Source organism: Oncorhynchus masou, unplaced genomic scaffold (assembly GCF_036934945.1).
Source record: "Oncorhynchus masou masou isolate Uvic2021 unplaced genomic scaffold, UVic_Omas_1.1 unplaced_scaffold_1496, whole genome shotgun sequence".
Taxonomy (NCBI): domain Eukaryota; kingdom Metazoa; phylum Chordata; class Actinopteri; order Salmoniformes; family Salmonidae; genus Oncorhynchus; species Oncorhynchus masou.
The window spans coordinates 39,316-63,131 of NW_027004967.1; the positions used below are offsets into that span (position 1 = coordinate 39,316).

At 49.9% G+C, this 23,816-nt stretch overlaps 1 pseudogene; it reads left to right on the forward strand.

Annotated features, from left to right (window-relative positions):
• The window catches only part of LOC135531030 (protein numb homolog), a 56,839-nt pseudogene that overhangs the window by 1,786 nt on the left and 31,237 nt on the right, over positions 1–23,816 (forward strand).

The following is a 23,816-nucleotide window of genomic DNA, read 5'->3' on the forward strand; positions in this document are numbered from 1 at the left end:
ATTAGAAGCAGTCCTACAGTTGACCTCTGTGTGTAATTAGAAGCAGTCCTACAGTTGACCTCTGTGTGTAAATAGAAGCAGTCCTACAGTTGACCGTTGTCTTACTTCGTTCTCACCAACTGTGCCAATGCAACCTACCGGTAAGATTCTCACTGTAGCACAAAACAGAGCGTTGAAGGGGGAGAAGGATGGATTAGAGCAGGGGTGTCAAAGTCAAATGGACGGAGGGCCAAATAAAAAATTTAGCTACAAGCCGAGGGCCGGACTGTTCGAATGTTCATTGAAAAATTTTTAAATGACGCATATAGTCTAGTGAACCTAATTGAACCTACTGAAAACCTAACAAATATATTCCAATATGATCAGATAAATAAAGCAATATTTTCTTATGGCTCTGTCAGTAATCTTTAATTTTCAACAGACACAAAAGACAAATTTCCTTTATATAAAAATCCCCATAACATGAACATTAAATGAAAGAAACCGGTATTCAAGGCACCATCAGTAGCCTATATTTTCTATTTTAGCAAAAGTGGGCTAAATTTACTTCAAAGAAAAAAACAATAATAGCAATTTTCTATCATCCACTCAACTGAAATATTTTTAAAATATAATTGGATTGAAATACAATAAAATAAAGTGCAAAAATCTATTAATCAAAAACAACACTTTGTTTAAGGAGAAGTAACATGCAGTGAAAACAAATATTAAACTTTAACTTTTAAACTTGAACTGAGTAAAAACTCTAAATATGTGATTGCACAGTAATGTTCACTTGTTTGAGGTTGAGGGTGATACTTGGTGGTGTCCCATCTTTTCCACAAGTTCATCAATGTTCGACCTCTGAGCTGAGGAAATCCTCAGAATTGAGTGGAGGTGTTCAGCAGTAAGTCGACTTCTGTGTGATGTTTTGTTCAGGTTCATCAAAGAAAAAAGTTGTTCACACAGGTATGTGCTGCCAAACATAGACAACGTTTGAGCAGCCTGGATGCGCAGCTGGGGCATTGTGTCGGGGAGGAAACGGGCGAACTCCGCAGCACCCACTGCCGCCCCTCCGTAAATGGCCGGGCTGATTTAGCGATCTCTTCTGCCAAAATAAAACTGGCCTTGACAGCAGCCTGGCCTTGTGATTTGGCTTTTTTGAACAGAGCCTGTCGAGATTTGAGGCCTCGTTTTAATTCCTCTGCCTTTTGTAGCCTTTGTTCCATGTCCATATTCTTGTTTTTGTCCGCGTGTTTCGTTTAATAATGTCGTCTCAGATTATACTCTTTCAGTACCGCCACACTTTCTCCACACAGAAGACACACAGGTTTTCCAGCTACCTCCGTGAACATATACTCCGACTCCCACCTTGTTTGAAACCCCGGTTCTCAGTGTCCACCTTCCGTTTTGCCATTTTTGATGGGTATCTGAAAGTTAATTTTACTGTGATGCTGACGACTGCTGTGCCAATAAATATTGAAATGAAGCAGCCTACTGCTCGGTGCGTCACCGTTGCATTGTGGGAAATGTAGTATTGGTGCGTGTAAAAGATCTGCGGGCTGCCGGCTTGCTGCGGTCTGCGGGCCGGTTCTAATAATAAATCAAGATCATCCCAGGGGCCGTAAAAAACCTTCTCGCGGGCCGGATGTGGCCCGCGGGCCTTGACTCTGACATATGTGGATTAGAGGGTGAAAGGGTCCGTCTGTATGGTGATTGGCTGCTGTGAGAGAGTTGTTAATACAACCCATGTTGAACTATTTACACAATGTTACAACACAACACAGGCCGTGTGGTCTTCTGGTCTCAGTGATGCTTAGCAACACAGGCCGTGTGGTCTTCTGGTCTCAGTGATGCTTAGCAACACAGGCCGTGTGGTCTTCTGGTCTCAGTGATGCTTAGCAACACAGGCCGTGTGGTCTTCTGGTCTCAGTGATGCTTAGCAACACAGGCCGTGTGGTCTTCTGGTCTCAGTGATGCTTAGCAACACAGGCCGTGTGGTCTTCTGGTCTCAGTGATGCTTAGCAACACAGGCCGTGTGGTCTTCTGGTCTCAGTGATGCTTAGCAACACAGGCCGTGTGGTCTTCTGGTCTCAGTGATGCTTAGCAACACAGGCCGTGTGGTCTTCTGGTCTCAGTGATGCTTAGCAACACAGGCCTTGTGGTCTTCTGGCCTCAGTGATGCTTAGCAACACAGGTTGTGTGGTCTTCTGGTCTCAGTGATGCTTAGCAACACAGGCCGTGTGGTCTTCTGGTCTCAGTGATGCTTAGCAACACAGGCCTTGTGGTCTTCTGGTCTCAGTGATGCTTAGCAACACAGGTTGTGTGGTCTTCTGGTCTCAGTGATGCTTAGCAACACAGGCCTTGTGGTCTTCTGGTCTCAGTGATGCTTAGCAACACAGGCCGTGTGCTCTTCTGGTCTCAGTGATGCTTAGCAACACAGGTTGTGTGGTCTTCTGGTCTCAGTGATGCTTAGCAACACAGGCCGTGTGGTCTTCTGGTCTCAGTGATGCTTAGCAACACAGGTTGTGTGGTCTTCTGGTCTCAGTGATGCTTAGCAACACAGGCCGTGTGGTCTTCTGGTCTCAGTGATGCTTAGCAACACAGGTTGTGTGGTCTTCTGGTCTCAGTGATGCTTAGCAACACAGGCCGTGTGGTCTTCTGGTCTCAGTGATGCTTAGCAACACAGGTTGTGTGGTCTTCTGGTCTCAGTGATGCTTAGCAACACAGGCCTTGTGGTCTTCTGGTCTCAGTGATGCTTAGCAACACAGGCCGTGTGGTCTTCTGGCCTCAGTGATGCTTAGCAACACAGGCCGTGTGGTCTTCTGGCCTCAGTGATGCTTAGCAACACAGGCCTTGTGGTCTTCTGGTCTCAGTGATGCTTAGCAACACAGGCCTTGTGGTCTTCTGGTCTCAGTGATGCTTAGCAACACAGGCCGTGTGGTCTTCTGGCCTCAGTGATGCTTAGCAACACAGGCCGTGTGGTCTTCTGGCCTCAGTGATGCTTAGCAACACAGGCCTTGTGGTCTTCTGGTCTCAGTGATGCTTAGCAACACAGGCCGTGTGGTCTTCTGGTCTCAGTGATGCTTAGCAACACAGGTTGTGTGGTCTTCTGGTCTCAGTGATGCTTAGCAACACAGGCCGTGTGGTCTTCTGGCCTCAGTGATGCTTAGCAACACAGGCCTTGTGGTTTTCTGGTCTCAGTGATGCTTAGCAACACAGGTTGTGTGGTCTTCTGGTCTCAGTGATGCTTAGCAACACAGGTTGTGTGGTCTTCTGGTCTCAGTGATGCTTAGCAACACAGGCCGTGTGGTCTTCTGGTCTCAGTGATGCTTAGCAACACAGGCCGTGTGGTCTTCTGGTCTCAGTGATGCTTAGCAACACAGGCCGTGTGGTCTTCTGGTCTCAGTGATGCTTAGCAACACAGGTTGTGTGGTCTTCTGGTCTCAGTGATGCTTAGCAACACAGGCCGTGTGGTCTTCTGGTCTCAGTGATGCTTAGCAACACAGGTTGTGTGGTCTTCTGGTCTCAGTGATGCTTAGCAACACAGGCCTTGTGGTCTTCTGGTCTCAGTGATGCTTAGCAACACAGGTTGTGTGGTCTTCTGGTCTCAGTGATGCTTAGCAACACAGGCCGTGTGGTCTTCTGGTCTCAGTGATGCTTAGCAACACAGGCCGTGTGGTCTTCTGGTCTCAGTGATGCTTAGCAACACAGGTTGTGTGGTCTTCTGGTCTCAGTGATGCTTAGCAACACAGGCCTTGTGGTCTTCTGGTCTCAGTGATGCTTAGCAACACAGGCCTTGTGGTCTTCTGGTCTCAGTGATGCTTAGCAACACAGGCCGTGTGGTCTTCTGGTCTCAGTGATGCTTAGCAACACAGGCCGTGTGGTCTTCTGGTCTCAGTGATGCTTAGCAACACAGGTTGTGTGGTCTTCTGGTCTCAGTGATGCTTAGCAACACAGGCCTTGTGGTCTTCTGGTCTCAGTGATGCTTAGCAACACAGGCCTTGTGGTCCTCTGGTCTCAGTGATGCTTAGCAACACAGGCCGTGTGGTCTTCTGGCCTCAGTGATGCTTAGCAACACAGGCCTTGTGGTCTTCTGGCCTCAGTGATGCTTAGCAACACAGGCCTTGTGGTCTTCTGGTCTCAGTGATGCTTAGCAACACAGGCCGTGTGGTCTTCTGGCCTCAGTGATGCTTAGCAACACAGGCCGTGTGGTCTTCTGGCCTCAGTGATGCTTAGCAACACAGGCCTTGTGGTCTTCTGGTCTCAGTGATGCTTAGCAACACAGGCCTTGTGGTCTTCTGGTCTCAGTGATGCTTAGCAACACAGGCCGTGTGGTCTTCTGGCCTCAGTGATGCTTAGCAACACAGGCCGTGTGGTCTTCTGGCCTCAGTGATGCTTAGCAACACAGGCCTTGTGGTCTTCTGGTCTCAGTGATGCTTAGCAACACAGGCCGTGTGGTCTTCTGGTCTCAGTGATGCTTAGCAACACAGGTTGTGTGGTCTTCTGGTCTCAGTGATGCTTAGCAACACAGGCCGTGTGGTCTTCTGGCCTCAGTGATGCTTAGCAACACAGGCCTTGTGGTCTTCTGGTCTCAGTGATGCTTAGCAACACAGGTTGTGTGGTCTTCTGGTCTCAGTGATGCTTAGCAACACAGGTTGTGTGGTCTTCTGGTCTCAGTGATGCTTAGCAACACAGGCCGTGTGGTCTTCTGGTCTCAGTGATGCTTAGCAACACAGGTTGTGTGGTCTTCTGGTCTCAGTGATGCTTAGCAACACAGGCCGTGTGGTCTTCTAGTCTCAGTGATGCTTAGCAACACAGGCCGTGTGGTCTTCTGGTCTCAGTGATGCTTAGCAACACAGGCCGTGTGGTCTTCTGGTCTCAGTGATGCTTAGCAACACAGGCCGTGTGGTCTTCTGGTCTCAGTGATGCTTAGCAACACAGGCCGTGTGGTCTTCTGGTCTCAGTGATGCTTAGCAACACAGGCCGTGTGGTCTTCTGGTCTCAGTGATGCTTAGCAACACAGGCCGTGTGGTCTTCTGGTCTCAGTGATGCTTAGCAACACAGGCCGTGTGGTCTTCTGGTCTCAGTGATGCTTAGCAACACAGGTTGTGTGGTCTTCTGGTCTCAGTGATGCTTAGCAACACAGGCCGTGTGGTCTTCTGGTCTCAGTGATGCTTAGCAACACAGGTTGTGTGGTCTTCTGGTCTCAGTGATGCTTAGCAACACAGGCCTTGTGGTCTTCTGGTCTCAGTGATGCTTAGCAACACAGGCCTTGTGGTCTTCTGGTCTCAGTGATGCTTAGCAACACAGGCCGTGTGGTCTTCTGGTCTCAGTGATGCTTAGCAACACAGGCCGTGTGGTCTTCTGGTCTCAGTGATGCTTAGCAACACAGGTTGTGTGGTCTTCTGGTCTCAGTGATGCTTAGCAACACAGGCCTTGTGGTCTTCTGGTCTCAGTGATGCTTAGCAACACAGGCCTTGTGGTCCTCTGGTCTCAGTGATGCTTAGCAACACAGGCCGTGTGGTCTTCTGGCCTCAGTGATGCTTAGCAACACAGGCCTTGTGTTCTTCTGGCCTCAGTGATGCTTAGCAACACAGGCCTTGTGGTCTTCTGGTCTCAGTGATGCTTAGCAACACAGGCCGTGTGGTCTTCTGGCCTCAGTGATGCTTAGCAACACAGGCCGTGTGGTCTTCTGGCCTCAGTGATGCTTAGCAACACAGGCCTTGTGGTCTTCTGGTCTCAGTGATGCTTAGCAACACAGGCCTTGTGGTCTTCTGGTCTCAGTGATGCTTAGCAACACAGGCCGTGTGGTCTTCTGGCCTCAGTGATGCTTAGCAACACAGGCCGTGTGGTCTTCTGGCCTCAGTGATGCTTAGCAACACAGGCCTTGTGGTCTTCTGGTCTCAGTGATGCTTAGCAACACAGGCCGTGTGGTCTTCTGGTCTCAGTGATGCTTAGCAACACAGGTTGTGTGGTCTTCTGGTCTCAGTGATGCTTAGCAACACAGGCCGTGTGGTCTTCTGGCCTCAGTGATGCTTAGCAACACAGGCCTTGTGGTCTTCTGGTCTCAGTGATGCTTAGCAACACAGGTTGTGTGGTCTTCTGGTCTCAGTGATGCTTAGCAACACAGGTTGTGTGGTCTTCTGGTCTCAGTGATGCTTAGCAACACAGGCCGTGTGGTCTTCTGGTCTCAGTGATGCTTAGCAACACAGGTTGTGTGGTCTTCTGGTCTCAGTGATGCTTAGCAACACAGGCCGTGTGGTCTTCTAGTCTCAGTGATGCTTAGCAACACAGGCCGTGTGGTCTTCTGGTCTCAGTGATGCTTAGCAACACAGGCCGTGTGGTCTTCTGGTCTCAGTGATGCTTAGCAACACAGGCCGTGTGGTCTTCTGGTCTCAGTGATGCTTAGCAACACAGGCCGTGTGGTCTTCTGGTCTCAGTGATGCTTAGCAACACAGGCCGTGTGGTCTTCTGGTCTCAGTGATGCTTAGCAACACAGGCCGTGTGGTCTTCTGGTCTCAGTGATGCTTAGCAACACAGGCCGTGTGGTCTTCTGGTCTCAGTGATGCTTAGCAACACAGGTTGTGTGGTCTTCTGGTCTCAGTGATGCTTAGCAACACAGGCCGTGTGGTCTTCTGGTCTCAGTGATGCTTAGCAACACAGGTTGTGTGGTCTTCTGGTCTCAGTGATGCTTAGCAACACAGGCCGTGTGGTCTTCTGGTCTCAGTGATGCTTAGCAACATGTACTGCCAGTTCCTTGATATTTTGTCTCTATAATATGTATGTAATAGAAATTAACCGTTAGGATAGGGGTCATTTATGACTTCCAGACACTGTCCTGGACCGTCCCTGCTAGTCTATCGCAATTTGAAACATTTCAATGAACAGAAATGAAGTTCCATGGCCACAAATTTCTCTGGCTCAGACAATATCCCTGTGCTGAGAGAGAGAGAACTGTAAGGAAAAGGTGTACACTTCTCTTTTTTTTAACGCAGCACAGACGTCCTGGTAAAAAACACTGCCCCGTCGGTGTTGGTGCTGAGAATGAGAACTCTGGTGTGCGGACGGGGGAAGGATGTGGAAGGGAAGCAGCAACAATGTCTGCCTGCCCCCAGGGCTCCAGGTCTGACCCTCGCCATCCCAAGGGACCATAGGTCATGGGCGGGGGACACACTGGCTAGGGAGCTCTTTCCGTCTATTGATAGATACATTGTGTCCCAAATGCCGCGCTATTCCCTACACTTTTGACCAAAAGTAGTGCACTAAAATAGGGAATAGGTTGGCATTTGGGACATCGTCATCCAAGTGTAGTCCTTCAGCCAGTCATGTACAGGAGCAGCAGTGGCCCTTTGGCAGGATGACCTTTCCCCTGGCAGGAAGAGGACGTCACCACTCACAACCTGCTGTTTCATGCTCTGCTCACTAACTCTGTTCTCTCTCCCTCTCTGTCTCTGGTACCTCACTAACTCTGTTCTCTCTCCTGTCTCCCTCTCTGTCTCTGGTACCTCACTAACTCTGTTCTCTCTCCTGTCTCCCTCTCTGTCTCTACTACCTCACTAACTCTGTTCTCTCTCTCTCTGTCTCTGGTGTCTCACTAACTCTGTTCTCTCTCTTGTCTCCCTCTCTGTCTCTAGTACCTCACTAACTCTGTTCTCTCTCCCTCTCTGTCTCTGGTACCTCACTAACTCTGTTCTCTCTCCTGTCTCCCTCTCTGTCTCTGGTACCTCACTAACTCTGTTCTCTCTCCTGTCTCCCTCTCTGTCTCTACTACCTCACTAACTCTGTTCTCTCTCTCTCTCTCTGTCTCTGGTGTCTCACTAACTCTGTTCTCTCTCTTGTCTCCCTCTCTGTCTCTAGTACCTCACTAACTCTGTTCTCTCTCTCTCTCTCTCTCCTGTCTCTACTACCTCACTAACTCTGTTCTCTCTCTCTCTCTCTCTCTCTCTCTCTGGTACCTCACTAACTCTGTTCTCTCTCCTGTCTCCCTCTCTGTCTCTAGTACCTCACTAACTCTGTTCTCTCTCTCTCTCTCTCTCTCTCTCTCTCTCTCTCTCTCTCTCTCTGTCTCTGGTACCTCACTAACTCTGTTCTCTCTCCTGTCTCCCTCTCTGTCTCTAGTACCTCACTAACTCTGTTCTCTCTCTCTGTCTCTGTTATCTCACTAACTCTGTTCTCTCTCTCTCTGTCTCTGGTGTCTCACTAACTCTGTTCTCTCTCTCTGTCTCTGTTATCTCACTAACTCTGTTCTCTCTCTCTCAATTCAATTCAATTCAAGGGGCTTTATTGGCATGGGAAACATGTGTTAACATTGCCAAAGCAAGTAAGGTATATAATATATAAAGTGAAATAAACAATAAAAATTAACAGTAGACATCACACATACAGAAGTTTCAAAACAATAAAGACATTACAAATGTCATATTATATATATATATATATACAGTGTTTTTACAATGTGCAAATGGTAAAGGACACAAGATAAAATAAATAAGCATAGATATGGGTTGTATTTACAATGGTTCGTGTTCTTCACTGGTTGCCCTTTTCTCGTGGCAACAGGTCACAAATCTCTCTCTCTCTGTCTCTGGTATCTCACTAACTCTGTTCTCTCTCTTTCTCTGTCTCTAGTACCTCACTAACTCTGTTCTCTCTCTCTCTCTCTCTCCTGTCTCCCTCTCTGTCTCTGGTATCTCACTAACTCTGTTCTCTCTCCTGTCTCCCTCTCTGTCTCTAGTACCTCACTAACTCTGTTCTCTCTCCTGTCTCCCTCTCTGTCTCTAGTACCTCACTAACTCTGTTCTCTCTCCTGTCTCCCTCTCTGTCTCTAGTACCTCACTAACTCTGTTCTCTCTCCTGTCTCCCTCTCTGTCTCTAGTACCTCACTAACTCTGTTCTCTCTCCTGTCTCCCTCTCTGTCTCTAGTACCTCACTAACTCTGTTCTCTCTCCTGTCTCTCTCTCTGTCTCTAGTACCTCACTAACTCTGTTCTCTCTCCTGTCTCCCTCTCTGTCTCTAGTACCTCACTAACTCTGTTCTCTCTCCTGTCTCCCTCTCTGTCTCTAGTACCTCACTAACTCTGTTCTCTCTCCTGTCTCCCTCTCTGTCTCTAGTACCTCACTAACTCTGTTCTCTCTCCTGTCTCCCTCTCTGTCTCTAGTACCTCACTAACTCTGTTCTCTCTCTGTCTCCCTCTCTGTCTCTAGTACCTCACTAACTCTGTTCTCTCTCCTGTCTCCCTCTCTGTCTCTAGTACCTCACTAACTCTGTTCTCTCTCCTGTCTCCTCTCTGTCTCTAGTACCTCACTAACTCTGTTCTCTCTCCTGTCTCCCTCTCTGTCTCTAGTACCTCACTAACTCTGTTCTCTCTCCTGTCTCCCTCTCTGTCTCTAGTACCTCACTAACTCTGTTCTCTCTCCTGTCTCCCTCTCTGTCTCTAGTACCTCACTAACTCTGTTCTCTCTCCTGTCTCCCTCTCTGTCTCTAGTACCTCACTAACTCTGTTCTCTCTCCTGTCTCCCTCTCTGTCTCTAGTACCTCACTAACTCTGTTCTCTCTCCTGTCTCCCTCTCTGTCTCTAGTACCTCACTAACTCTGTTCTCTCTCCTGTCTCCCTCTCTGTCTCTAGTACCTCACTAACTCTGTTCTCTCTCCTGTCTCCCTCTCTGTCTCTAGTACCTGGGCCATGTAGAGGTGGAGGAGTCCAGAGGAATGCATATCTGTGAGGGCGCTGTGAAGCGTCTCAAGACGGTAGGTAGACCTCTCTCTGTCTCACTATGTCGTCTAGTCGCTGGACAGTCTGTTTCACTAATCACCCGACTACAGGCTTGGGGCTCGTCCTCTCCCTTCCCTCTCTACTCCACTCTGTCCATCCTGACCCCTAACAGGCCTGGGGCTCGTCCTCTCCCTTCCCCCTCTCTACTCCACTCTGTCCATCCTGACCCCTAACAGGCCTGGGGCTCGTCCTCTCCCTTCCCCCTCTCTACTCCACTCTGTCCATCCTGACCCCTAACAGGCCTGGGGCTCGTCCTCTCCCTTCCCCCTCTCTACTCCACTCTGTCCATCCTGACCCCTAACAGGCCTGGGGCTCGTCCTCTCCCTTCCCCCTCTCTACTCCACTCTGTCCATCCTGACCCCTAACAGGCCTGGGGCTCGTCCTCTCCCTTCCCCCTCTCTACTCCACTCTGTCCATCCTGACCCCTAACAGGCCTGGGGCTCGTCCTCTCCCTTCCCCCTCTCTACTCCACTCTGTCCATCCTGACCCCTAACAGGCCTGGGGCTCGTCCTCTCCCTTCCCCCTCTCTACTCCACTCTGTCCATCCTGACCCCTAACAGGCCTGGGGCTCGTCCTCTCCCTTCCCCCTCTCTACTCCACTCTGTCCATCCTGACCCCTAACAGGCCTGGGGCTCGTCCTCTCCCTTCCCCCTCTCTACCCCACTCTGTCCATTCTGACACCTAACAGGCCTGTGGGCTCGTCCTCTCCCTTCCCCCTCTCTACTCCACTCTGTCCATCCTGACCCCTAACAGGCCTGTGGGCTCGTCCTCTCCCTTCCCTCTCTACTCCACTCTGTCCATCCTGACCCCTAACAGGCCTGGGGCTCGTCCTCTCCCTTCCCCCTCTCTACTCCACTCTGTCCATTCTGACACCTAACAGGCCTGTGGGCTCGTCCTCTCCCTTCCCTCTCTACTCCACTCTGTCCATCCTGACCCCTAACAGGCCTGGGGCTCGTCCTCTCCCTTCCCCCTCTCTACTCCACTCTGTCCATCCTGACCCCTAACAGGCCTGTGGGCTCGTCCTCTCCCATCCCTCTCTACTCCACTCTGTCCATCCTGACCCCTAACAGGCCTGGGGCTCGTCCTCTCCCTTCCCCCTCTCTACTCCACTCTGTCCATCCTGACCCCTAACAGGCCTGGGGCTCGTCCTCTCCCTTCCCCCTCTACTCCACTCTGTCCATCCTGACCCCTAACAGGCCTGGGGCTCGTCCTCTCCCTTCCTCCTCTCTACTCCACTCTGTCCATCCTGACCCCTAACAGGCCTGGGGCTCGTCCTCTCCCTTCCCTCTCTACTCCACTCTGTCCATCCTGACCCCTAACAGGCCTGTGGGCTCGTCCTCTCCCTTCCCCCTCTACTCCACTCTGTCCATCCTGACCCCTAACAGGCCTGTGGGCTCGTCCTCTCCCTTCCCCCTCTCTACTCCACTCTGTCCATCCTGACCCCTAACAGGCCTGGGGCTCGTCCTCTCCCTTCCCCCTCTCTACTCCACTCTGTCCATCCTGACCCCTAACAGGCCTGGGGCTCGTCCTCTCCCTTCCCCTCTCTACTCCACTCTGTCCATCCTGACCCCTAACAGGCCTGTGGGCTCGTCCTCTCCCATCCCTCTCTACTCCACTCTGTCCATCCTGACCCCTAACAGGCCTGGGGCTCGTCCTCTCCCATCCCCCTCTCTACTCCACTCTGTCCATCCTGACCCCTAACAGGCCTGGGGCTCGTCCTCTCCCTTCCCCCTCTCTACTCCACTCTGTCCATCCTGACCCCTAACAGGCCTGTGGGCTCGTCCTCTCCCTTCCCCCTCTCTACTCCACTCTGTCCATCCTGACCCCTAACAGGCCTGTGGGCTCGTCCTCTCCCTTCCCCCTCTCTACTCCACTCTGTCCATCCTGACCCCTAACAGGCCTGGGGCTCGTCCTCTCCCTTCCCCCTCTCTACTCCACTCTGTCCATCCTGACCCCTAACAGGCCTGGGGCTCGTCCTCTCCCTTCCCCCTCTCTACTCCACTCTGTCCATCCTGACCCCTAACAGGCCTGTGGGCTCGTCCTCTCCCTTCCCCTCTCTACTCCACTCTGTCCATCCTGACCCCTAACAGGCCTGGGGCTCGTCCTCTCCCTTCCCCCTCTCTACTCCACTCTGTCCATCCTGACCCCTAACAGGCCTGTGGGCTCGTCCTCTCCCATCCCCCTCTCTACTCCACTCTGTCCATCCTGACCCCTAACAGGCCTGGGGCTCGTCCTCTCCCTTCCCCCTCTCTACTCCACTCTGTCCATCCTGACCCCTAACAGGCCTGTGGGCTCGTCCTCTCCCTTCCCCCTCTCTACTCCACTCTGTCCATCCTGACCCCTAACAGGCCTGGGGCTCGTCCTCTCCCTTCCCTCTCTACTCCACTCTGTCCATCCTGACCCCTAACAGGCCTGTGGGCTCGTCCTCTCACGTCCTGCTCTGTCCTCACATCCTGCTCTGTCCTCACATCCTGCTCTTTCCTCACGTCCTGCTCTGTCCTCACGTCCTGCTCTGTCCTCACGTCCTGCTCTGTCCTCACGTCCCGCTCTGTCCCCACGTCCCGCTCTGTCCTTACGTCCTGCTCTGTCCTCACGTCCTGCTCTGTCCTGCTCTGTCTTCAAGCCCTGCTTTGTCCTCACGTCCTGCTTTGTCCTCACATTCTGCTCTGTCCTCACATTCTGCTCTGTCCTCACATCCTGCTCTGTCCTCACATCCTGCTCTTTCCTCACGTCCTGCTCTGTCCTCACGTCCCGCTCTGTCCCCACGTCCCGCTCTGTCCTTACGTCCTGCTCTGTCCTCACGTCCTGCTCTGTCCTGCTCTGTCTTCAAGCCCTGCTTTGTCCTCACGTCCTGCTTTGTCCTCACATTCTGCTCTGTCCTCACGTCCTGCTCTGTCCTCACGTCCTGCTCTGTCCTCACGTCCTGCTCTGTCCACACGTCTGCTCTTTCCTGCTCTGTCCTCACGTCCTGCTCTGTCCTCACGTCCCCACTCTGTCCTCACGTCCCGCTCTGTCCTCACGTCCCGCTCTGTCCTCACGTCCCGCTCTGTCCTCACGTCCCGCTCTGTCCTCACGTCCCGCTCTGTCCTCACGTCCCGCTCTGTCCTCACGTCCGCTCTTTCCTGCTCTGTCCTCACGTCCTGCTCTGTCCTCACGTCCTGCTCTGTCCTCACGTCCTGCTCTGTCCTCACTTCCCGCTCTGTCCTCACGTCCCGCTCTGTCCTCACGTCCCGCTCTGTCCTCACGTCCCGCTCTGTCCTCACGTCCGCTCTTCCTGCTCTGTCCTCACGTCCTGCTCTGTCCTCACGTCCTGCTCTGTCCTCACGTCCTGCTCTGTCCTCACGTCCCGCTCTGTCCTCACGTCCCGCTCTGTCCTCACGTCCCGCTCTGTCCTCACGTCCCGCTCTGTCCTCACGTCCCGCTCTGTCCTCACGTCCCGCTCTGTCCTCACGTCCCGCTCTGTCCTCACGTCCCGCTCTGTCCTCACGTCCGCTCTTTCCTGCTCTGTCCTCACGTCCTGCTCTGTCCTCACGTCCTGCTCTGTCCTCACGTCCTGCTCTGTCCTCACGTCCTGCTCTGTCCTCACGTCCTGCTCTGACCTGCACGTCAAATCAAATCAAATGTATTGATAAAGCCCTTCTTACATCAGCTGATATCTCAAAGTGCTGTACAGAAACCCAGCCTAAAACCCCAAACAGCAAGCAATGCAGGTGTAGAAGCACGGTGGCTAGGAGAAACTCCCTAGAAAGGCCAAAACCTAGGAAGAAACCTAGAGAGGAACCAGGCCATGTGGGGTGGCCAGTCCTCTTCTGGCTGTGCCGGGTGGAGATTATAACAGAACATGGCCAAGATGTTAAAATGTTCATAAATGACCAGCAGGGTCCAATAATAATAATCACAGCGGTTGTCGAGGGTGCAACAGGTCAGTTGGCTTTTCATAGCCGATCATTCAGAGTATCTCTACCGCTCCTGCTGTCTCTAGAGAGTTGAAAACAGCAGGTCTGGGACAGATAGCACGTCCGGTGAACAGGTCAGGGTTCCATAGCCGCAGATGCACGGCCAGGTGGACTGCTCCAGAGCCTTTCCATTCACCTTCCCACTCCTGGGCCAGACTACACTCAATCATATGACCCACTGAAGAGATGAGTCTTCAGTAAAGACTTAAAGGTTGAGACCGCGTCTCTCACATCGGTAGGCAGACCTTTCCATAGGAGAAAGCCCTGCCTCCAGCTGTTTGATTAGAAATTCTAGGGACAGTTAGGAGGCCTGCGTCTTGTGACCGTAGTGTACGTGTAGGTATGTACGGCAGGACAAAATTGCTTTGTAGGTTAGCAAAATTGCTTTGTAGGTTAGCAGTAAAACCTTGAAATCTGCCCTAGCTTTGACAGGAAGCCAGTGTAGAGAGGCTAGCACTGGAGTAATATGATCAAATTTTGGGGTTCTAGTCAAGATTCTAGCAGGCGTTTTTAGCTTTATCCGGGTAGCCGGAAAGTAGAGCATTGCAGTTGTCTAATCTAGAAGTGACAAAAGCATGGATGCATTTTTCTGCATCATTTTTGGACAGAAAGTTTCTGATTTTTGCAATGTTACGTAGATGGAAAAAAGCTGTCCTTGAAATGGTCTTGATATGTTCTTCAAAAGAGAGATCAGTGTCCAGAGTAACGCCGAGGTCCTTCACAGTTTTATTTGAGACGACTGTACAACCATTAAGATGAATTGTTAGATTCAACAGAAGATCTCTTTGTTTCTTGGGACCTAGAACAAGCATCTCTTTTTTGTCCGAGTTTAAAAGTAGAAAATTTGCAGCCATCCACTTCCTTATGTCTGAAACACAGGCATCCAGCGAGGGCAATGTTGGGGCTTCACCATGTTTCATCAACATGTACAGCTGTGTATCGTCCACATAGCAGTGAAAGTTTACATTATGTTTCTGAATGACATCACCAAGAGGTAAACATATAGTGAAAAGAATAGTGGGTATTGAGTGTGGTACACATCCGGTGGATAGAGAGCTGTTTATTATGTTCAACATAGGAGGGCCAAGCACAGGAAGCAGCTCTTTCAGTAGTTTAGTTGGAATAGGGTCCAGTATGCAGCTTGAAGGTTTAGAGGCCATGATTATTTTCATCATTGTGTCAAGAGATATAGTACTAAAACACTTGAGTGTCTCTCTTGATCCTAGGTCCTGGCAGAGTTGTGCAGACTCAGGACAACTGAGCTTTGAAGGAATACGCAGATTTAAAGAGGAGTCCGTAATTTGCTTTCTAATGATATTTTTGTCAAAGAAGTTTATGAATTTATTACTGCTGAAGTGAAAGCCATCCTCTCTTGGGGAATGCTGCTTTTTAGTTAGCTTTGCGACAGTATCAAAAATACATTTATTTGATTATTTTCCTCAATTAAGTTGTAAAAATAGGATGATCGAGCAGCAGTGAGGGCTCTTCGGTACTGCACGGTACTGTCTTTCCAAGCTAGTCAGAAGACTTCCCGTTTGGTGTGGCGCCATTTCCGTTCCACTTTTCTGGAAGCTTGCTTCAGAGGGTATTTTCTGTGTACCAGGGAGCTAATTTCAGGCCAGGCTTGGTCCTGTTTGTGAGTGAGTCCCAGAAAGAGGGCCAATTATCTACAAATTCTATCTTTTGGGATGGGCAGAAAACAGTTTTCAACCAGCGATTGAGTTGTGAGACTCTGCTGTAGAGCTCATCACTCCCCCTAACTGGGAGGGGGCCAGATACTCTGCTGTAGAGCTCATCACTCCATCTAACTGGGAGGGGGCCAGAGACAATTACTCAATGCCGACACATCTTTCTAGCTGATTTACACGCTGAAGCTATGTTGCACTTGGTGATCTCTGACTGTTTTATCCTAACATCATTGGTGCCGACGTGGATAACAATATCTCTATACTCTCTACACTCGCCAGTTTTAGCTTTAGTCAGCACCATCTTCAGATTAACCTTAACGTCGATAGCCCTGCCCCCTGGTAAACAGTGTATGATCGCTGGATGATTCGTTTTCAGTCTAATACTTGCTGGTAATGGAGTCGCCAATAACTGGGGTTTTCAATTTGTCAGAGCTAATGGTGGGAAGCTTCGGCGTCTCAGACCCCGTAACGGGAGGAGTAGAGCCCAGAGAAGGCTCGGCCTCAGACCCCGTAACGGGAGGAGTAGAGACCAGAGAAGGCTCGGCCTCAGACCCCGTAACGGGAGGAGTAGAGCCCAGAGAAGGCTCGGCCTCAGACCCCGTAACGGGAGGAGTAGAGACCAGAGAAGGCTCGGCCTCAGACCCCGTAACGGGAGGAGTAGAGACCAGAGAAGGCTCGGCCTCTGACCCCGTAACGGGAGGAGTAGAGACCAGAGAAGGCTCGGCCTCAGACCCCGTAACAGGAGGAGTAGAGACCAGAAACTGGCTCGGCCTCAGACCCCGTAACCACTAGGGAGGAGTAGAGACCAGAGAACCACTAGGCTCGGCCTCAGACCCCAACGTAACAGGAGGAGTAGAGACCAGAGAGGCTCGGCCTCAGACCCCGCAACGGGAGGAGTAGAGACCAGGTTACTGGCCCAACGCTCTAACCACTAGGTTACTGGTCCAACGCTCCAACCACTAGGTTACTGGCCCAACGCTCCAACCACTAGGATACCTGCTGGTTACTGGCCCAACGCTCTAACCACTAGGATACCTGCTGGTTACTGGCCCAACGCTCTAACCACTAGGTTACTGGCCCAACGCTCTAACCACTAGGTTACTGGCCCAACGCTCTAACCACTAGGTTACTGGCCCAACGCTCTAACCACTAGGATACCTGCTGGTTACTGGCCCAACGCTCTAACCACTAGGATACCTGCTGGTTACTAGTCCAACGCTCTAACCACTAGGATACCTGCTGGTTACTGGCCCACTAGGCCGCCACCCCTTTTCCTTTAGCTCAGTTACCTTTAGCTTTCTTGGGTACAGGAACAATGGTGGCCATCCTGAAGCATGTGTGGGGACAGCAGACTGGAATAGGGATTTGAATATGTCCGTTAACACACCAGCCAGCTGGTTTGCACATGCTCTGAGGATGCGGCTGGGGATGCTGTCTGGGCCAGCAGTCGACAGCAATGGTGGCCAAGGTTAACACGTTTAAGTGTTTTACTCTGTCTGGGCCAGCAGTCGGCGAAGACGTCGACCACGGAGATGGAAAGGGGCGTAGTTGTTGTTAGTGGACCGTGATGGTGGCACTGTATTATCCTCAAAGTGGGCAAAGAAGTGGTTTAGTTTGTCTTGAAGCGTGACGTCGGTGTCCGTGACTGGGCTGGTTTTCTTTTTGTAATCCGTGATTGCCTGTAGACCCTGCCACATACGTCTTGTGTCTGAGCCGTTGAATTGCGACTCCACTTTGTCCCTGTACCGGCATTTCGCTTGTTTGATTGCCTTGGAGTAACTACACTGTTTATATTCATCCATATTCTTTAAAAGCGGTGGTTCGCGCTTTCAGTTTTGCTTGGTTTTAATGCTCCCCATCCATCCACGGTTTCTGGTTAGGATAGGTTTTAATAGTCTCAGTGGGTACAACATCTTCTTCTTTATAAATTCACTCACTGACTCAGCGTATCGGTCGGAGGCTGATAGGAACATATTCCAGTCCGTGTGATCAAAAGCGTGGATTCCGATTGGTCAGACCACCGTTGAATGGTTCTAGTCACCGGTACATCCTGTTTGAGTTTCTGCCTGTAAGACGGTAGGAACAAGATGGCGTTGTGGTCGGATTTGCCCAAGGAAGGGCAGGGGAGGGCTTTTTATGCATTGCATAAGTTAGAGTAGCAGTGGTTGAGTGCATTACACCTGCGTTTCCGACAATCAATATGCTGATTGAATTTAGGTAGCCTTGTTCTCAAATTTGTTTTGTTAAAATCCCCAGCTACAATAAATGCAGCCTCAGGATGTATGGTTTCCAGTTTACATAGAGTCCAGTGAAGTTCCTTGAGGGCCATCTTGGTGCCTGCTTGAGGGGGAATGTACACAGCTGTAACGATAACTGACTGATTTCTCTTGGGAGGTAAAATGGCCGGCATTTGATTGTAATGAATTCCTAAATGTTATGATTACACTATGAGTCGTTAATTCCCAGAGAGGAATTTATCTCTGTCGGCGCGATGCATGGAGAAGAGGGCCAGAGCCAGACAGTGGATTAAAGATCAGGTTCGACAGACTGCTGCTGGTCCTAAACATGACCTGTGACATTGCAGTCAAAAGAGTGGATGTCACTCACTGCTCAGAGAATCTTTACTATCTGTCGAATGCATCTATTGAAGTCTGTTGGCTCAAAATGGTTACAAGACATCTGAATCAGGAAACATCTGATACAGGATTATCCTCCTGATACTCTCCAAAGCCAGACCAGGCGCCTAGTGATGATGTCATAGCAGGGGAGGCCTGTTTTTGTTCTACTTTGATCTGCTCATGTGGATATACAGTTGAAGTCAGACGTTTACATACACTTAGGTTGGAGTCATTAATACTAATTTTTCAAGTTTTGGCAAGTCGGTTAGGACATCTACTTTGTGCATGACACATGCATCATTTTTCCAAGTAATTTTTCCAACAATTGTTTACAGACAAATTATTTCACTGTGTCACAATTCCAGTGGGTCAGAGGTTTACATACACTAAGTTGACTGTGCCTTTAAACGGCTTGGAAAATTCCAGAAAATGATGTCATGGCTTTAGAAGCTGATGATAGGCTAATTGACAAAATTTGAGTCAATTGGAGGCGCACCTGTGGATGTATTTCAAGGCCTACCTTACCTCTGTGCTTGACATCATGGGAAAATCAAAAGAAATCAGCCAAGACCTCAGAAAAAAATTGTAGACCTCAACAAGTCTGGTTCGTCCTTGGGAGCAATTTCCAAACACCTGAAGGTACCACGCTCATCTGAACAAGCAATAGTACACAAGTATAAACACCATGGGACCACGCAGCCGTCATACCGCTCGGGAAGGAGACGCGTTCTGTCTTCTAGAGATGAAAGTGCGAATAGTGCAAATCAATCCCAGAACAACAGCAAAGGATCTTGTGAAGATGCTGGAGGAAACAGGAACAAAAGTATCTATATCCACAGTAAAACGAGTCCTATATTGACATAACCTGAAAGGCCACTCAGCAAGGAAGATGCCACTGCTCCAAAACCCCCATAAAATAGCCAGATTACGGTTTGCAACTGCACATGAGGTCAAAGATCGTACTTTTTGGAAAAATGTCCTCTGATCTGATGAAAAAATAATATATTTATATATATATATAAAACTGTATGGCCATAATGACCATCGTTATGTTTGGAGGAAAAAGGGGGAGGCTTGCAAGCTGAAGAACACCATCCCAACGTGAAGCACGGGGTGGCAGCATCATGTTGTGGGGGTGCTTTGCTGCAGGAGGGACTGGTGCACTTCACAAAATAGATAGCACCATGAGGAAAGACAATTATGTGGATATATTGAAGCAACATCTGAAGACATCAGTCAGGAAGTTGAAACTTGGTCGCAAATGGGTCTTCCAAATGGACAATGACCCCAAGCATACTTCCAAAGGCTTAAGGACAACAAAGCCAAGGTATTGGAGTGGCCATCACAAAGTCCTGTCCTCAATCCAATAGAAAATGTGTGGGCAGAACTGAAAAAGTGTGTGCGAGCAAGGAGGCCTACAAACCTGACTCCGTTACAGCTCTGTCAGGAGGAATGGACAAAAATTCACCCAATTTATTGTGGGAAGCTTGTGGAAGGCTACCCGAAACGTTTGACCCAAGATAAACAATTTAAAGGCAATGCTACCAAATACTAATTGAGTGTATGTAAACTTCTGACCCACTGGGAATGTGTTGAAAGAAATAAAACCTGAAATAAATCTTTATCTCTACTATTAATCTGACATTTTACATTCTTAAAATAAAGTGGTGATCCTAACTGACCTAAGACAGGGAGTTTTACTCTGATTAAATGTCAGGAAAAACTGAGTTTAAATGTTTTTGGCTAAAGTGTATGTAAACTTCCGACTTCAACTGTAGTTACCTCTCTATGTAGCTACCTCTCTATGTAGATTCCTCTCTGTGTAGCTACCGCTCTATGTAGCTACCTCTCTGTGTAGCTACCTCTCTGTGTAGCTACCTCTGTGTAGCTACCTCACTATGTAACTACCTCTCTATGTAGCTACCTCTCTATGTAACTACCTCTCTATGTAGCTACCTCTCTATGTAGCTACCTCTCTATGTAGCTAACTCTCTGTGTAGCTACCTCTCTATGTAGCTACCTCTCTATGTAGCTACCTCTCTATGTAGCTACCTCTCTATGTAGCTACCTCTCTATGTAACTACCTCACTATGTAGCTACCTCTCTATGTAGCTACCTCTCTGTGTAGCTACCTCTCTGTGTAGCTACCTCTGTGTAGCTACCTCTCTATGTAGCTACCTCACTATGTAACTACCTCTCTATGTAGCTACCTCTCTATGTAACTACCTCTCTATGTAGCTACCTCTCTATGTAGCTACCTCTCTGTGTAGCTACCTCTCTGTGTAGCTACCTCTCTATGTAGCTACCTCTCTATGTAACTACCTCACTATGTAGCTACCTCTCTATGTAGCTACCTCTCTATGTAGCTACCTCTCTATGTAACTACCTCTCTATGTAGCTACCTCTCTATGTAGCTACCTCTCTGTGTAGCTACCTCTCTGTGTAGCTACCTCTCTGTGTAGCTACCTCTCTGTGTAACTACCTCTCTATGTAACTACCTCTCTATGTAACTACCTCTCTATGTTCTACCTGTATGTAGCTACCTCTCTATGTAACTACCTCTCTATGTAGCTAGCTACCTCTCTGTATGGGCTACCTCTCTATATACACCCTCTCTCTGTAGCTACCTCTCTATATACCTAGTCTCTAGCTACCTCCTCTATGTAGCTACCTCCTCTATGCTAGCTTCCTCCTCTATATAGCTACCTCTCTGTGTAGCTACTCTCTATAGCTAGACCTCTCTATAAGCTACCTCTCTAGTACCTCTCTATGTAACTACCTCTCTATGTAGCTACCTCCTCTGTATGTAGCTACCTCTGTGTAGCTTCCTCTCTCTATGTAGCTACCTCTCTGTGTAGCTACCTCCTGTGTAGCTACCTCTCTATGTAGCTACTCTGGTTAGCTACCTCAGTCTGGGATAACAGTGTGGGGGTAGGTTCTGTGTTGTTGATCCCCAGTGTACTCTGGGATAACAGTGTGGGGTATTGGTTCTGTGTTGTTGATCCGGTCCCTGTGTACTCTGGGATAACAGTGTGGGGGTATTGGTTCTGTGTTGTTGATCCGGTCCCAGTGTACTCTGGGATAACAGTGTGGGGGTATTGGTTCTGTGTTGTTGATCCGGTCCCAGTGTACTCTGGGATAACAGTGTGGGGGTATTGGTTCTGTGTTGTTGATCCGGTCCCTGTGTAACTCTGTGTCCTGTTCTCTGGGACCTCTGATGATGTGGGTGGATCTGTAGCTAATCGACAGCGGTGTGTTTCCATGTGGTGGTTAGTAACTCTAATCATAACCGTGAGGAAGTTAACCAAACGTCAACCTTGGCCTCCTCATCCATCCATCTCTCCACTGACTCACTCCTAACCAAACGTCAACCTTGGCCTCCTCATCCATCCATCTCTCCACTGACTCACTCCTAACCAAACGTCAACCTTGGCCTCCTCATCCATCCATCTCTCCACTGACTCACTCCTCACCAAACGTCAACCTTGGCCTCCTCATCCATCCATCTCTCCACTGACTCACTCCTAAACAAGCTTCAACTCCTACCCCCCCCCCCCCCATAAACAATAAACAGAGAAATCACACACACCTGGACACTCGGTAGCCCTCCTAAGTCATCGGTAACATTGTCCGTGTTGTCGCCCCCCCCCCCCTCCCCTTTACCTGCCCCACAACAGGACAGAACATTCTTCAAGGGCTTCTTTACAAAAGTAAGTTGTGCCTTGTGTGTCAATCTGAGTGCCTCTGCCTCTGTCCTTAATATAACCCCTCACTCTCTGATCAGGGTCCTGTCTGGGACATTACCTCACCAACAAACTACCTGGACACCTGGGTGTGTGTGTGTGTGGTATGGAAGTTGTTATTGAACTAGTGGGCTACTATGTCAGTTGCTTTGTTGTCGTGTCAACGTCCTTTCACCTCTTCCTCCTTCCAGTCTGGAACAACACCACCTATTAATGACTTCCCTCAATGTTCTTTATAATGTTTCACTTTCCCTTGTTTTCCCTCTTTCCAGCTTTTGTGTGCGTGGACGTGTGGGAGGGTGTGTGTGGACGTGTGGGTGGACGAATGGGTGGGTGTGTGTGGACGTGTGGGTGGACGAAAGGGAGGGTGTGTGTGGACGTGTGGGTGGACGAATGGGTGGGTGTGTGTGGACGAATGGGTGGGTGTGTGTGGGTGTGTGTGGACGTGTGGGTGGACGAATGGGTGGACGTGTGGGAGGGTGTGTGTGGACGTGTGGGTGGACGTGTGTGGATGGGTGTGTGTGGGTGGGTGTGTGTGTGGACGTATGGGTGGGTGTGGGTGCGTGTGTGTGGACTTGTGGGTGTGTGTGGGTGCGTGTGTGTGGACGTGTGGGTGGGTGTGTGCGTGGGTGTGTGTGGACGTGTGGGTGGACGTGTGGGTGGGTGTGTGGACTTGTGGGTGTGTGTTGGTGTGGGTGCGTGCGTGTGTGTGGGTGGGAGGGTGTGTGTGGACGTGTGGGTGGACGAATGGGTGGGTGTGGGAGGGTGTGTGTGGACGTGTGGATGGACGAATGGGTGTGTGTGGGTGTGGGTGGACGTGTGGGTGGACGTGTGGGTGGGTGTGTGTGGACTTGTGGGTGTGTGTGTGTGTGGGTGCGTGTGTGTGTGCGTGTGGGTTTGTGTGTGTGTGGGTGAGTGTGGACATGTGGGTGGACGTGTGGGTGGGTGTGTGTGGACTTGTGGGTGTGTGTGGGTGCGTGTGTGTGGACGTGTGGGTGGGTGTGGACGTGTGGGTGGGTGTGTGTGGACGTGTGGGTGAGTGTGGGAGGGTGTGTGTGGACGTGTGGGTGGGTGTGGACGTGTGGGTGGGTGTGTGTGGACGTGTGGGAGGGTGTGTGTGGACGTGTGGGTGTGTGTGGACGTGTGGGTGGGTGTGTGTGGACTTGTGGGTGGGTGTGTGTGGACTTGTGGGTGTGTGTGGGTGCGTGTATGTGGACATGTGGGTGTGTGTGGGCGTGTGTGGGTGTGGGTGGACGTGTGTGGACTTGTGGGTGCGTGTGGGTGGGTGTGGACGTGTGGGTGGGTGTGTTAAGGTTGTGTTTTAGGATTTAGTTAAGGGTACAGATTAGGGTTTAGGTAAGGGTACAGATTAGGGTTGGGTAAGGGTAAGGGTACAGATTAGGGTTTAGATAAGGGTACAGATTAGGGTTTAGGTAAGGATACAGATTAGGGTTTAGGTAAGGGTAAAGATTAGCATTTAGGTAAGGGTACATATTAGGGGTTAGGTAAGGTTAAGGGTACAGATTAGGGTTAGTTAAGGGTACAGATTAGGGTTAGGTAAGGGTAAGGGTACAGATTAGGGTTTAGGTAAGGGTAAGGGTACAGATTAGGGTTTAGGTAAGGTTACAGATTAGGGTTTAGGTAAGGGTAAAGATTAGCATTTAGGTAAGGGTACAGATTAGGGTTTAGGTAAGGGTAGGGGTACAGGTTAGGGGTTAGGTAAGGGTAAGGGTACAGATTAGGGTTTAGGTAAGGGTACAGATTAGGGTTTAGGTAAGGGTACAGATTAGGGTTTAGGTAAGGGTAAAGATTAGCATTTAGGTAAGGGTACAGATTAGGGTTTAGGTAAGGGTAAGGGTACATATTAGGGGTTAGGTAAGGGTAAGGGTACAGATTAGGGTTAGTTAAGGGTACAGATTAGGGGTTAGGTAAGGGTAAGGGTACAGATTAGGGTTTAGGTAAGGGTACAGATTAGGGTTTAGGTAAGGGTACAGATTAGGGGTTAGGTAAAGGTAAGGGTACAGATTAGGGTTTAGGTAAGGGTACAGATTAGGGTT